Here is a 14,180-nt window from a genome sequence, read left to right on the forward strand (position 1 = left end):
TTGACACAATCGATCATGACATCCTCTTGGAATGCCTGAGAGAGTTAGGAATTGGAGGCACTGCATTGCAATGGTTCCGTTCCTTCCTCTTGGGCAGATTCCAGAGGGTGATGCTCGGGGACAGTCGCTCTGCAAAAAAGGAGCTTAATGGTGGCGTCCCTCAAGGCACCATCCTGTCTTGGATGCTATTCAGTGTGTGTGTGTGTGTGTGTGTGTGTGTGTGTGTGTGAAACCACTGGGAGAGAGCATCCAGAGACATGGGGCGAGGTGTTATCAGTAGGCTGATGACATCCAGATATATTTCTCCATGTCTCCGACTACAGCTTTGACTACTGATAGCATCTACCCTCCCAATGAATGTTTTAAAGTGGTAATCGACTGGATGATGAAAAACAGACTAAACCTGAATCCAGACAAAACAGAGGTACTCACAGTAGGGGCCCCTAATCCAGGTAATGTGATACAACCACCAGTCCTAGATGGGGTCACACTCTCCACAAAGGACTGTGTTTGCAGTCTGGGGGTACTCCTAGACTTGTCGCTCCACATGACAAATCAGGTAAATGCAACGGTCAGGAGTGCTTGTTATCAGCTTCAGCTGATACTTCAGCTGCATCCTTTCCTGGAAGTGGGGGACCTAGAAATTGTGGTACATGCGCTAGTAACCTCACAACTCAATTTCTGCAACACACTTTATGTGGGGCTACCCTTGTGCTTAGTTCGGAAACTTCAATTAGTTCAGAACATGGCAGCCAGGTTGGTTACTGGCAAATCCAGAAGCGATAATATAACACCTATCTTAAAATCGCTTCACTGGCTGCCCATTGGTTTCTGGGTGCAGTACAAGGTGTTGGTCATGACCTTTAAAGCCCTAAATGATTTCAGTCCAACCTATCTTCAGGACCACCTCCTTCTGTACAATCCACCCCACACACTCAGGTCCTCTGGGAGGAATTTATTGCAGCCTATAAAAACTAGGCTGACTGCAACCACCCAAAGGATCTTTTTGGCAACCTCTCTCAGATTATGGAACAGCCTGCCAGAGGAGATCTGTCATATTACCAGCTTAGACAGCTTCAAAAAAGCTGTCAGGATCCCTTCCAGCAGATCTTTCCTGAATGGAAAACCCAGCCATCAATCTGAAATTGCCAACCATCTGAATTACACTATAGCCTATTTGCTTGATTTGTTATTTTAATGTATGATTTTAAATTACTAATTGTTTAATTGATTTTTTAGGGGAGGGTGGGATAGTGGGATATGGAACTATATGTAATTTTTAACTTGTAAGCTGTCTCGATTATCATTGTCAGAGAGGTGGGATATAAATAAAGTTTTATTATTATTATTATTATTATTATTATTACTAGTAGTAGTAGTATTTACAATTGTAGCAACGATACCATGATTTTAAACTCAAATAGGAAACAATTAAACAGTCATAAGTTACAACATTGTGATGTGCTGGATGAGAGGAAAGCTTGAAAACAGTGTTAAAAAAGATTGGAATGTATTTTATGACTGTATAGAAAATTGGTGGAAAGATGTGATAATAAGGAAGTAAAGAATTATATGTTAGATAAATGCTAGAAAAATATAAGGCACAAATGAAAAGTGCGCAAGGTATGGGCAGATTGTAGAAGTCTATTAATAATATCAGATAATATATATTGGTAATAATAGTTGTTTACTTAAGGAAACAGCAAAAGAAGGTCTAGAGAATATAACCAAGTCAAGTCTACTTATAAAGCTAAAGGAAAAAAGATATTGCAAAGTAAGCAGAAATCAAGGTGAAACGTTTATTTAAATATAACAAATACGAGAGGTGTTCCAAATAGAATTTTTATAAAATAGGTATAAGGATGTCTTATGTGTAGTTTTGTAAATGTATATTTGTTTGTCTATAGGTGTTATACAATATATGTTGAAAAGCAAATAAATATTAAATAATAAAAATAAGTTACAACATTGTAACTGATTAACAAGATACCATGAGGTATAATTTCTGTCCTCAATATTAAATACTGTTGAGCATAAACTTTACTTTCAGAGGGGGAAGCTTAGACAAAGAAATCTGGTATTCCATTAAATATGGATAGGGTAACATATTCAGCATTGATACATCCAAAGAATACAATATGCCCTCCCTAGCCATGGATTTTTTGTCCATGGATTCAAACATCCACAGCTTGAAAATATTCCAAAAACATATAAATTCCAAAAATCAAACCTTGCTTTTGTCATTTGATATAGGGGGCACAACTTTGCTGTGCCATTTAATGGGACTTGAGCATCCACGGATTTTGTTATCCATGGGGGATCCTGGAACCAAACCCCAGTGGATAACAAGGTCCTGCTGTATAAGTAATGTCCCTTAATTGGAAATCCTTATCAATTCAATTCACCCATGATTGAAAAGCTGTGGGGAAAATACATTTATTCTGAATAGGCCAAATAGTGACAGTCTAAATGCTGCTTCTTCCTTTTTGTCGTTGTTGTTGTTCCAAACCATTCCTCTATGTCTTTCACTACAAAATACAGCAAAATTACAGAAATGATTTATGGGCTATGTCATCATATAATTCTAGAATTTCACAGCCAGCTATTGCACAGGAAAATCAGCATGTGGTTTCAGAGAAGCTAACATGTCTCTAAAGGTAAAGGTTTCCCCTTTGACAAGGCTGTCAAGTTGTGTTCAACTATAGAGTGTGGTGCTCATCTCCATTACTAAGCCAAAGAGCCAGCATTGTCAAAGATGACTGTGATCATGTGGCCAATTGCACAGAAAGCTGTTACCTTCCCTCTGAAGTGGTACCTATTTATCTACTTGCACTTTTACATGTAAATAGAGGTTGGCAGAAGCTGGGACTAGTGATGGGAGCTCACTCTGTCATGAGGCTCTTGGGTCTCAAACTGCCGACCTACCGATCTTGTAATCAACAGAGTCAGTGTCTTAACTACTGAGCCACTGCAGCCTTTACTTTCCATAATTTTCACTTGTGGCAATTGGTATAAATTAAACATAATAAATAGACCAGTGTATGGCTTCTTTTAGAGACTCAGAAAAGTGAAGTCAAGAGTTAAGAGGTTCTTATGCTTTGGGCCTCCTGATGTTTTGGACTTCAGCTCCCAGAATTCCCACCCAATGGCCAAGTTGTCTAGTTTCTGAGAGCTGAAGTCCAAAACACCTGGAGAGCCTAATTTTGAGAACTGCTGCTTCACTCCAGCTTCTATAAAACATTTCAACCATATTAAAAATCCAAAACTATCTTAACATATTGGAGAAATTGGGCAGGGGAATTAATCTGTTTGGCCTTTTCACTGGGATCTCTCATAGGCTATATACTAGTCAACAATGAATTAAAATAGTCAAGACTGAAGTATGGAGAAAATTTTGGGGCAGACCAAAATGATTCTGTGTAAGAAACTGTGGCGCGTTCCGGACGGGCCCTATGGGGCACCGTCGTTACACGCAAGGAGCGGCGCTTCCTGACGCATCTTGCCTCTCGCACGTAACGACTACATCAAAATGGTGCCGCTGCCGCATACAGATGGGCGCCGCCATTTTGACGTCGCACATGCACAGTGTCCAGACGTCGCACACCAGAAGTGTCGCCGCGAGTGTGCGCCTTGCACCTTGAGGAGCCTCTTCCAGGATGCAGGAAGAAGCGCCATTTTGGTGCTTCTTTGTTGCTGCACCCGGGAACTGCGCGGTTTGGCTGCTGCGGTTCACGGACGCAGCAACCGGCAGCGGTGCGAGGCCGCCCTTTTTTGGGCGGTCTGTAACACGCCTGTGGGAGCTAATTTGAAGGTGAGAAAACAACTTGCTATGCTCATCCAATAGACTATTCATGGGTCTCAGATTCACTTTTCATCCATTCCAGAATTTAAAATTCATGAAGTGAGAACATAAATAGTTTTGAGTGGGGTCTCTGTTTCTCTCCCTCTCCCCCCTCCCCTCCTCTGCTGGATAAATTGAGAGAGGAGGACCTGAGGAAGAGAAGGATTAGTCTTGGAAGAAATATGTCACATATATCTGTGATGATTCTGTTGTTGTTCTGATGCATGGGGTAATTTGCTTGCTGCCTAGTAAATTCCTTGGGAGAAGATAGAATGGTTTTCACTTGAAAAGGGAGTCATACAAAGATGCATTTTATCACCCTATCTGTTCTACTAGTATGCTGAACGTACCATACATAGGGCTGGATTAGACCTGGAGATAGGGGGCTTGAGAACTGGAGGAAAGAATATAAACAGTTTAAAATATGCAGATACAGCAGCATCACTAGGAGGGTGTGGGGGTAGAAACTACACCGGATGCAGCAGTCCACCCCCCACTGCCTCCTCCCTGAACCGGCTGAAACCAACCCTATGGCTGTCACTGTTTCTTACTGCTAGCAGAAAATAGCAGAGATTGGAACAACTATTCAACAAAATAAAAGGAAGAAAATGCAAAAGCAGAGTTACAGTTGAACATTAAGAAAACTAAAATAATGACCACAAATGATTTCTATAACTTTAAAGTAGGCAGTGAAAACATTGAAATACAGTCAGCCCTCAGTATTTGCAGACTTGCCATCTGTGGATTCAAGCATCCAAGGACAGGAAGCCCACATTGTCCCCACATGCTGCCATTAGGGACCGCCCCCTTCATCCTACGGTGGTGTATACACATGGCCGTGCTGCCATTATGTTCCATTGTCCCAATGGTGGCGTGGCTACATGCACACTCCACTACAAGACAACAGGGGCTATCCCTAGTAATGGTGCAGCCATGTGCATGTGCCAGTATTGGGAACAATGGAACTTGAACATCTGCAGATTTTGGTATCCATGGAAGGGGAGAACGGATCTTCTGAGTATACAAAGACCTGGGCATGGACCAGTGCAATAAGATCTGGCAGGGACAATAGCAACCTATGAGTAAGCCACAGCTGATTTCCCATGTGATAATCTCCATAGAAGCCATTTAGTGTCGTTGATGGAAAGATGTCAATCCATATATGGATATGGGAGAGTAATTTAGGTGAGTCTTTGAATGAAGGTGATCCATAGAGCAGCTTTTTATCAAATTCCAATGTAAAATAATAAGGATGCCAAGTGCTCAGTAGATGGGACATCACTTTTGCAAGGCTTCACTTCATACAAACTATAGTCTATAGTACTGTAGAAGTCTGGCCCAAATGGTTCTTATTCAGCATTGGAGGGAAAATTCAACAGTACTAGAGTTGTGGTGTATGCCTACTGATTGCCATCATGAATGTCTCCACAAGACTGGAAACTTCTAAAGCTATGTATCTTTGTCATTTTGAACTAAATGACCTTGGATTCCTCCATAAGAATCTTAAGCAACTGTACACAGCCATAAATCCACAAATAGCCTGAAACTACAAGTGTCCAAAGCAAGATAAATAGTGTTGGATTGCTTTATGGAACATTATGATTGTATATAAACTCAATCAGTGTATCGAGGAAGGAGGCTTGCATTTTTAAGAAAAATATATTAGGGCACTGTGATTTCTGCCTGATTTCTGTATGGAAGTCCTTCAAGTGAAAGCCCAAATTTCTATAAAGTACAGATATTGTAGTTTTTATACACAAAAAACTACACAGAGAAAGAAGTGTGTGTCTCTCTGAGTACATGCAACATAACCTGTATATCAAATGTTTCTCCAGGCTGTTTTATTCTAGTTGTACCATAAAGCAAACTCATCTTATAGGAAAAATTCTAATCATAGTTTCTTGGTTTCTTTGATGATCTTATTGCATTATTATATGTGCTCTTTTGCAGTTCACTGTATTTTATCTTTATGTTGAATTCAAATAAAATTCTATAGGAAAACAAGGAAAAGTATCACCTTGGCTCCCCCCAGTGCCTGTTTTGCAATCCAACAGTTTTGTATTGCAGATTATGATATACACTGAAAGGAGGCTTGGCATTCTCCCTTTATTTTGTTGGGGGCTGTTGCTTCATGGAAATAGTGAAATCTTTGGGTAGTTGCACCACCCCATCTCAGATAATAATGAAATTTGTCAGTAACATCCTATTGTGGAATGAGAAAACTGTGAACCTTTAGATGCTACAAGACAGAGTGGGATGCAGAAGGTCTAGGAGTATATAGTATGTGGTACTCTGATTAGGAATGGATATGAATTTAAGTTTGCTTTGTATCCAAATTTCTAAAATTTGAAAGCAGGAGAAAGTGGAATCGATAGTTCTGACTAACCATGTCTTTCTTACATGGATGACAGTGCCTGAGAAAGTTGACAGAATGTATACAAACTGAGTCCCAGATTCTGGGATCCCTAGTGTGTTTTGCTTTGCTTTGTTTAAAAAAACCCTTTCCAAAATATTTCTCAAGCTCTGAACTGCTTATTTTATATGGATGTCTGTATGGTGGGGGGCGGAGAACTGGCTCTGATATAGTTGCAGTCGTGCAAAGCCTTTCCCTCTTCCATCTTCATAAGGAAGTAAATTCAAAATAATGTCAAAGATTCAACATGTCAGTATTGGGGGGATAAAATAGACCTTGTTTTGTCCTCACAAAATGACATTTCTTCCCCCAAGTCTCTATCATTCCTTGCTTTTTTCAAGGAATCCAAGGTATCTAGCCTTTAAACACCAAAAGGCAGGATTTCTTTGTTGTAGATGAACAATTTAATGAAAATGATATTGAAATGCCTTTTCTATGAAAAGTAGTAAATCAATTACAAAAGCAATTTCCTTACCCAGTATGATTTTATTGTGTTTGACCAGGGCATTTGATAAGCATTAGTTCTTGCTGAGAGCAAAGAGTAAATTTTATTTCAATTTTGGCTTTTAAGTATTGAAAGGGCTGGTTTTTAGAAGGGTAGTTTTGTTGAACACTTAGTTTCTTCATATCTACATATCTGTCTGCAGAGAGACATGCCTGTATTTGCATGTGTATGTTAGCAAACAGACAGAATCCAACAGCACAGCTAGAAATGGGTCATCTCCTACTGAAATTCACTACATGGCCTCAAAACCTGCTTTATAAGGTTGGCAAATCCTCTAGATCATGATTTCAGATTGCAAAGAGAGTTGAAGGCAGGAGGGGACAAAACACCTATCATGCTTGTGGATATCAGCTTACATAACACTGGATTTAACCTCCTTCTCCCTGTCTGTCTACCTGCACACAGAAACATTATCACCCAGACCACTGCTTCATATTTTCTGGAGAAAATGACTGAAAGAAGGTTGAAGGCCTCAGCAGAGATTTCGTCATGAAGAATGAAGAATCAGCTGCAAGGTGGTAAGGGCAAATTGGTATGAATAGATTTAGGTCGAAGGGATTAGCAATACTGGATCTAGCAACAGGCGGAAGTCAAATCCAAATTGCTAGTCTAAATGAGTACGGATCCAAACTAAACTCTACTTTGCCTGGAAAAAAAACTTGTACAAACTTAAATGTATACATGTTTGTCTGGGGTCAATCCCACTAGGTTCAACAATGCAGCCTTGAAAGAAACTATGGCGGGTTACACACCGCCATTTAGTACATATTCTATACGTACTAGGGTTAGGAAGGGGCGGTGCTTCCGCACCACCCTAACCCTAGTACGTATAGAATACGTACAAGATGGTGGCGCCCTGTTCATACGGGCGCCGCCATCTTTACGTATTGGACGCTGTGTGTCCGGACATCGCGCGGCGTCTATGACGTCGCGAGTCTGCCCCAGGTGCCTCGCAACGTCATAGAGGCGCCGCAAAAAGAAGCTCCAAAATGGAGCTTCTTTTTTGCTCCGTGTGGGAGCCGCGCGGTGTGGCTGCTGCGGCTCCCTCACAGAGCAAATGGCGCTGGTGGGAGACTGCCGCAAAGCGGCGGTCTATAACCCGCCTTTATATCTACCAGCTGATTTATTATTATTATTATTATTGCTTTAGGTTTTAGCCATTAGCCACTTTATTGGAGATGAGGGTAAAGACAAAGCCTTATATTAGGAAACAGACAACAGATGATAGGTGCAAAGCTGGATCTAAGGTTCCATTACTATGTGTCTGAAATATATTCCACTGCAATTGATGGGACTGACCACAAGTAAATACACATACAACCAGGGCTGTTGTTCCAGAAACAACAATCAAGGTGAGTATTGGTTATAGTCAAAGGCACTAAAATAACTTTAAATTCAAATACTGTGATTCAGTTTGTCTGTGTATAATAGGCCCCTTTTTATACATTTAACACAAAATATTTTTCTTTGAGTGAACAGGAAGCTTCTGTAAGGCTTTTGCATATTGTTTCTCATTATATGTTTCTGCCACACCATCCACACCTCATTTCCTTTGAAAGCAATTATAGTAGAGAAAAGTCTGCTTGTCTATCTGCCCTAATACTAATTTAATACCAGCCATTTCTCTGATATATTCATTCTTTATTTGATCCTATCTATTTTTATTAACAGTTGAAAGAGACACCTCATTTCACAAATGATTATCTTCTCATTCATGTTGCTTGCTCACTCTCTATGTCTGACAATGGAAACATAATGTATGAAAATTGTATTTATACATTTGTGGATATGGAGGTTCCAAAAGAGAAGCCAGCTGATATTTGATATTATTTTCTTTTTGTCATTGAAATGTTATCTTCCTCTCCATCATTCTCAAAAATAGCATCACCACACATGCATTCTTTGTTTCTTGAAGGATATTCTTATTATGCCTTTTGCAGGGTGTCAAACAAATATAAAGGATACAGAGACAAAAGCAGAATCCTAAAACACGATTGATTGATTTCCCCACTTTTTCAAAATTTTATCCTTAGAAAAGCCAGAACCACAGTGAACATTTCAGATGTAATCATTTGTGGAAATTCTCTCCTCAAATTTAATTTGTTTTCATAAAAACACACTAAAATGAAATGATAGTACAGCATATTGGCAAAAAATATGATTCATTGATTTTAATTTAAAAATTGCTTGCTGAGATTCACCCGAAAAACCACCTAGTGCGACAATAGCGAAGGTGCTTCCAAGGAAACACTCAGAGCAATTTTCTTTTGTCTCCTCTCCAGCTGAATTCAATATTCTGGATCCACCCATAAAGTTAATGGAAACTTTATTCAATTGCAGATGCCTTTGATCTATGGCAGATAACACTTGTCAGTTATTTGAATGAGAATGAAATAAGACACACTTCTCTCTAATAGGCAACTCTAGGGATAATTGCCCTAACCACATTTTGGCACTTGCTTTCTTCTGCCCCTGTGTACTCTGAAGCCAGGACTCATTCTCGCTTATCCCAAAGGGTAGCACAGCACATGGCAGATCTAATGGGTAGTTTCAAATGGGTAGATTTCAAATGAACATCAAGAGAATGCTCTTAACAGATAAGGCAGTTGGACAATGGAAACCATTACCTGGGCATTGGACTTTCCCTCACTGGAGGTCTTTAGTCAAAAATAAGCTACATTGGATACTCAAGCTTTTGATTTATTGTACTGGAACTCCTGTACTGAGAATGGGAATGAATTAGATGTCTTGAAAGGCCCCCCTCAATTTCAGAATTGTTGCAGCACCAATACAAAAGGCTGTACTTAAGTAACTTGACAATTATTTGACTTTTTTGACCACGATGGCTGGAGTATTCTGGGAGTTATGTCAAAAAAGCAACTTTTCCACACTCTGGTTGTGAAGACAAGATGGTGGAAGGAGAACTTATGCTCATTACCTTGAACTCTTTGGAGGAAAGGCAAAAATGTAATCAATAAATTAATATTAGGATGATGAAAATAGAAAGCATCTCTGAAATAAACTAGGTCAATAAAAAAGATAGAGCATGGGGATCTTCCCTACAGCTATTTCCTATTAGGATGATCACTAAGGCATTTTATATAAGCTGAAGTTTTGGAACATTCTTCAAAGGTAACTTTAAAGGCATATCCAGTCTTTGCTGCTGTTGCTGCTGTGTCACATCTGAATTATAGTGACCCTAATGTGACCTTACCATGGGGTTTCTTAGCTACAGTTGTTCAGAGGGTATTTATTTATTTATTTATTTAGGTATTTATACCCCGCCCTTCAGCCCTAATGGCTCTCAGAGCAGCTTACAATTATTATTTTTAATCAGACAGTTCTCTGCCCTCAGGCTTACAATCTAAAAGACACGAAACAAAAGGAGAAAGGAATGGTGGAGGGAAAGGGGATGAGGTCCAATGGTTCTTCTCTCCCTCTGAGGCCTGGACCAAGGCAGATGGATTGGAGGGAGGGCTCTTCCTTCTTCCAGGCTAGTCCTGATGGAGCTGGACCTGCCTGGTGAACTCCCTCTCAGGCCGGCGGATGGCAGTTACGGAGGTCGGAGTCTCCTTCCTTCAGGCTGGCCCTGATGGAGCTGGACCTGCCTGGTGAACTCCTTCTCAGGCCGGCAGATGGCAGTTATGGAGGGCAGTTATGGTTATTTAAGGCTTGTGTATAGTCTTTTAAAGAATTTTAATATTTTCAATGTATAATTTTTAATGTCCTGAATTTCTCTTTGTTTTAAAATCTTACATTTATATTTTTACTAATGTTTTGTTTTGTTTTTCATTTGTCATGTTTTAATGTTTACTCTTGCCTTTCTCTGAGGCAGAGAGAGTGTGACTTGCTCAAGGTCACCCAGTGTGTTTCCATGGCTGAAGAAGGATCTGAACTCTTTTCTTCAGAGTCATAGCCCAATGTTCAAACAACAACACCACATTCTCTCTCTCCTATACAGTCTATGGCTTCTCTATCTCAGGATTTTCTTTTTTCATTGGTTCCTCCTAAAACTGAATCCACCTTGAATCTCATTTTAGGAGAAAGATAGGATCTAAATCCAAATAATAACAACATCTGTCAATATAACAGAAAGATGTCTCTGAATGTTTTGGCTTTTAAAACAGTAAAGACCCATGGTTGTGTAATAACAGCCCTTTACAGATGGGCACCCTAGTACGTACTCTGTACGTACTAGGCTTGCCCGGGGGTGTCTCTTTCAGAGGCCCCAACCCTAGTACATACAGTGTACAAACAAAATGGTAGTGCCCATTCTACATGGGTGCCGCCATTAGGACATCACGGCCGCACTGCCTCCAAATGGAGCAGCACGGACATGACGTCCTGGTGCTGTGGTAGGGCGCCTGTGGCGCCCTTTCCGCAGCACCAGAAGGAGCTCCATTTTGGAGCTCCTTCTGGGTTTTGTGTCGCTAGCACAGCCTTTACACGGCTGCGCCAGCGACACAAAGGAGAAAGGGGCCGAGCAGCCCCTTTCTCCCTTTTCCCAACGTGTCGGGGTATCCTTGGGACTTGAAGCCCCATGGACACCCCTTTCCAGGCCATGGGGAAGTGGCCTTTTGCCACTTCCTGCGATCTGGAAAAGTGGCGGATTAGGGCCTCAGGGCTGCCGCTGTGGCAGCTGAGGCCCCGATCCATCGGGGAAAGGGGCGGGTACAGGCCGCCCCAAAGGGTCAGTCTGTAAACCGCCATAGTCATTTTCTCAAGATGTATCTTTAGCTACCCCTCTCTCAGCATTTCAATTGCTGAATTTTAAAGGAACTGTCCACAGTGCTGAACTGTAACCACAAAATAGGCTCAGCCCCTTGCATACAGTATCTCCTTTTAAGATTTATACTAAAAATGTAGGCACTTTCCTCAGCCTGCTGATATAGAAGCCATCAACCAATGTGGCTGAATGTGGTGTGTAGGGCGAACAAGGGACATGCCCTGGTGGCTGCTCCCAGACTTAGAAGCTCCCTCCTTAGACATCTTTCACAGACATCTTTCTGTTATATTGACAGATACAGTGGTACCTCGGGATACGAAATACCCAGGTTACGAAATTTTCAGGATACGAAAAAAAATACTTTAAAAAAAAATTTCCGGGTTAAGAAAGTTTTTTCGGGTTACGAAAAAACTTTTGGTGCTTTTCTGCGCGATTTCACACCAAATCGCGGCTTTTCCCCATTAGCGCCTATGGGGATTCGGCTTGCGAAAGCCTTTCGGGTTACGAAATTGACAGCGGAACGAATTAATTTCGTAACCCGAGGCACCACTGTATTGTTATTATTTGGATTTAGATCCCATCTTTCTCCTAAAATGAGATTCAAGGTGGATGGCCTCATTCCCAACTGTCATCATCAGACCTGGGAGGGAGTCAAAAAGACAGGCCCTATTCCATCAGGCCTAACTGTGAATTTCTGTAACTCACGTCACTCTCTTTTATTTTATTGTATTTTATTTATTTATTGTATTTTATTTTATTGTATTCTCTATATTTTTATTGCTGTAACCCGCCCAGATTCCTTGTGATTGGGCAGGCTATAAATAAATAAATAAATAAATTATTATTATTATTATTATTATTATTATTATTATTGCTGTCCTTCTGTCTTTCAAGCTTTTACCAACTGATTAGAGTAGGGCTTTTAATGCTGTGTGATGCTATTTTTAAGACTTGTGTATAGTCTTTTAAAGAATTTTAATATTTTCAATGTATAATTTTTAATGTCCTGAATTTCTCTTTGTTTTAAAATCTTATATTTATATTTTTATTAATGTTTTATTTTGTTTTTAATTTGTAATGTTTTAAATATGTTGTTAGCCATCATGCGTCTCTTTATCAGGAGAAAGGTAGGATATAAATGAGTTGTTCATTGTTTATTATTATTATATTATTCTGTGGGGGTCTGTGGCAATGGACTCTTTTATGGATTCTTCACTTTTCTGTTTTAATGCCTAGTGTGTTCAGGATGGTTTTCATTGTTATTTCAATGACATTTTAAGACTACGGTCAGAATTCCAGAGGTGACCCACTGAATCATTTCTTGAGTCAACTGTTGCATAAATCACACAGAATCAATGGTTCTACTCTAGTGGCAACTATCAGTGGGATTTAAGCAAGTATGTATAGTTTTCATTGATTGTGCAGAATAAGGTATTGAATTAGATGTCACCAGATGTGTAAATCTTCAGCTTGAAATGCCAACCTTGATTATTCATAATACATCTCTCTGATTGGTTTGGTCTGCCCAATCTCAGTAACTCACTAGCCTCCAAAATGAATCCCACCTGCTTTGTCAATTGTAAGCATGGAAAGGAAAGGAGGAAGAGTAAGTGTCAGTGCTGTGCTTAAATCAGTGTCAGGTTTAAGGGAGTGCTGTTCATGAACACCTGTGGACCTGATGGGAGAAGAATGCATGGCACCATTACAGTAGCAGCAGGTATCAAGGATAGGCAGCCAGCCTAGTGTTGAAACAGAAACAGAAACAAAGAAAAGTATCCAGAACAGCTACTTTTCCCAGGATGCTTCTGAGCAATTAGGGCAGGGATAGGCAACCCTTTTGAGCCGGGGGCCGGGTTGCTGTCCCTCAGACAACTGGGGGGCCAAAGCCAAAAAATAAATAATTAAATAATTTTTTAAAAATTAAATAAATAAATAAACCGGGACAAATGTAGGACAAAATTTTCAAATGGAGGGCACTTTTTAAATAAAAAATGGAGGACACGCAAAAAAAATTGCTGATTTTTTAAAAAATGTTAAGATAAATGCATGTTTCTGAGGCTTCTATAGACAATTGCTCCACCATGCCCCTCGCGTGAGACGCCAAAGGCCATGGCGGCAATTGGCGGCAGGACCGGGCTGGGGCCGGTCCCAAGGCCTCGCCGGGCCGTATCCGGCCTGCGGGCTGCAGGTTGCCTACCCCTGAATTAGGGTGTCAATTAAGATGGTAACAGCTGCTGCAGAGGCACAGCACACAGCATCAGCAGCAGTGGGATGTCCAAAACTACTGGGTCCTGCCACACAAAATGTCCTGGAATTGGCTCAAATAATTTTGCTGCCTAAGACAATTCACACCAGGACGATTGGCAGAGCCTTGAGGAAGGGTGGGGCTGTGATACCATCCATGATGGAGACCAGAATTTTCAATATCAGCAAGGTCCATTGGACTAAGCTGAGGCATGTAATGGGAGGCGGAGTCAGTATATAAGGACAGTGCACCCCCCATCCTGCCTCTTTTCCATGAAGCAGACCACCCTCCCACCCTAAATGCAGCATGACCTTTGTTGGTCGCTTCGGGGCCAGGTAAGAATTTTCTCCTCTTTTCCCAGGGTTTTTTGCCTACCCCATACTGTGTGCCGGGACTGGTGATTGGCCTTGAGTGGCTGTTAAGTGGGTTTCACTGGCCCATATGGGGTTA

The sequence above is a fragment of the Sceloporus occidentalis genome, unplaced genomic scaffold (assembly GCF_023333645.1).
Source record: "Sceloporus occidentalis isolate IW3139 unplaced genomic scaffold, rSceOcc1.0.p SCAF_1, whole genome shotgun sequence".
Taxonomy (NCBI): domain Eukaryota; kingdom Metazoa; phylum Chordata; class Lepidosauria; order Squamata; family Phrynosomatidae; genus Sceloporus; species Sceloporus occidentalis.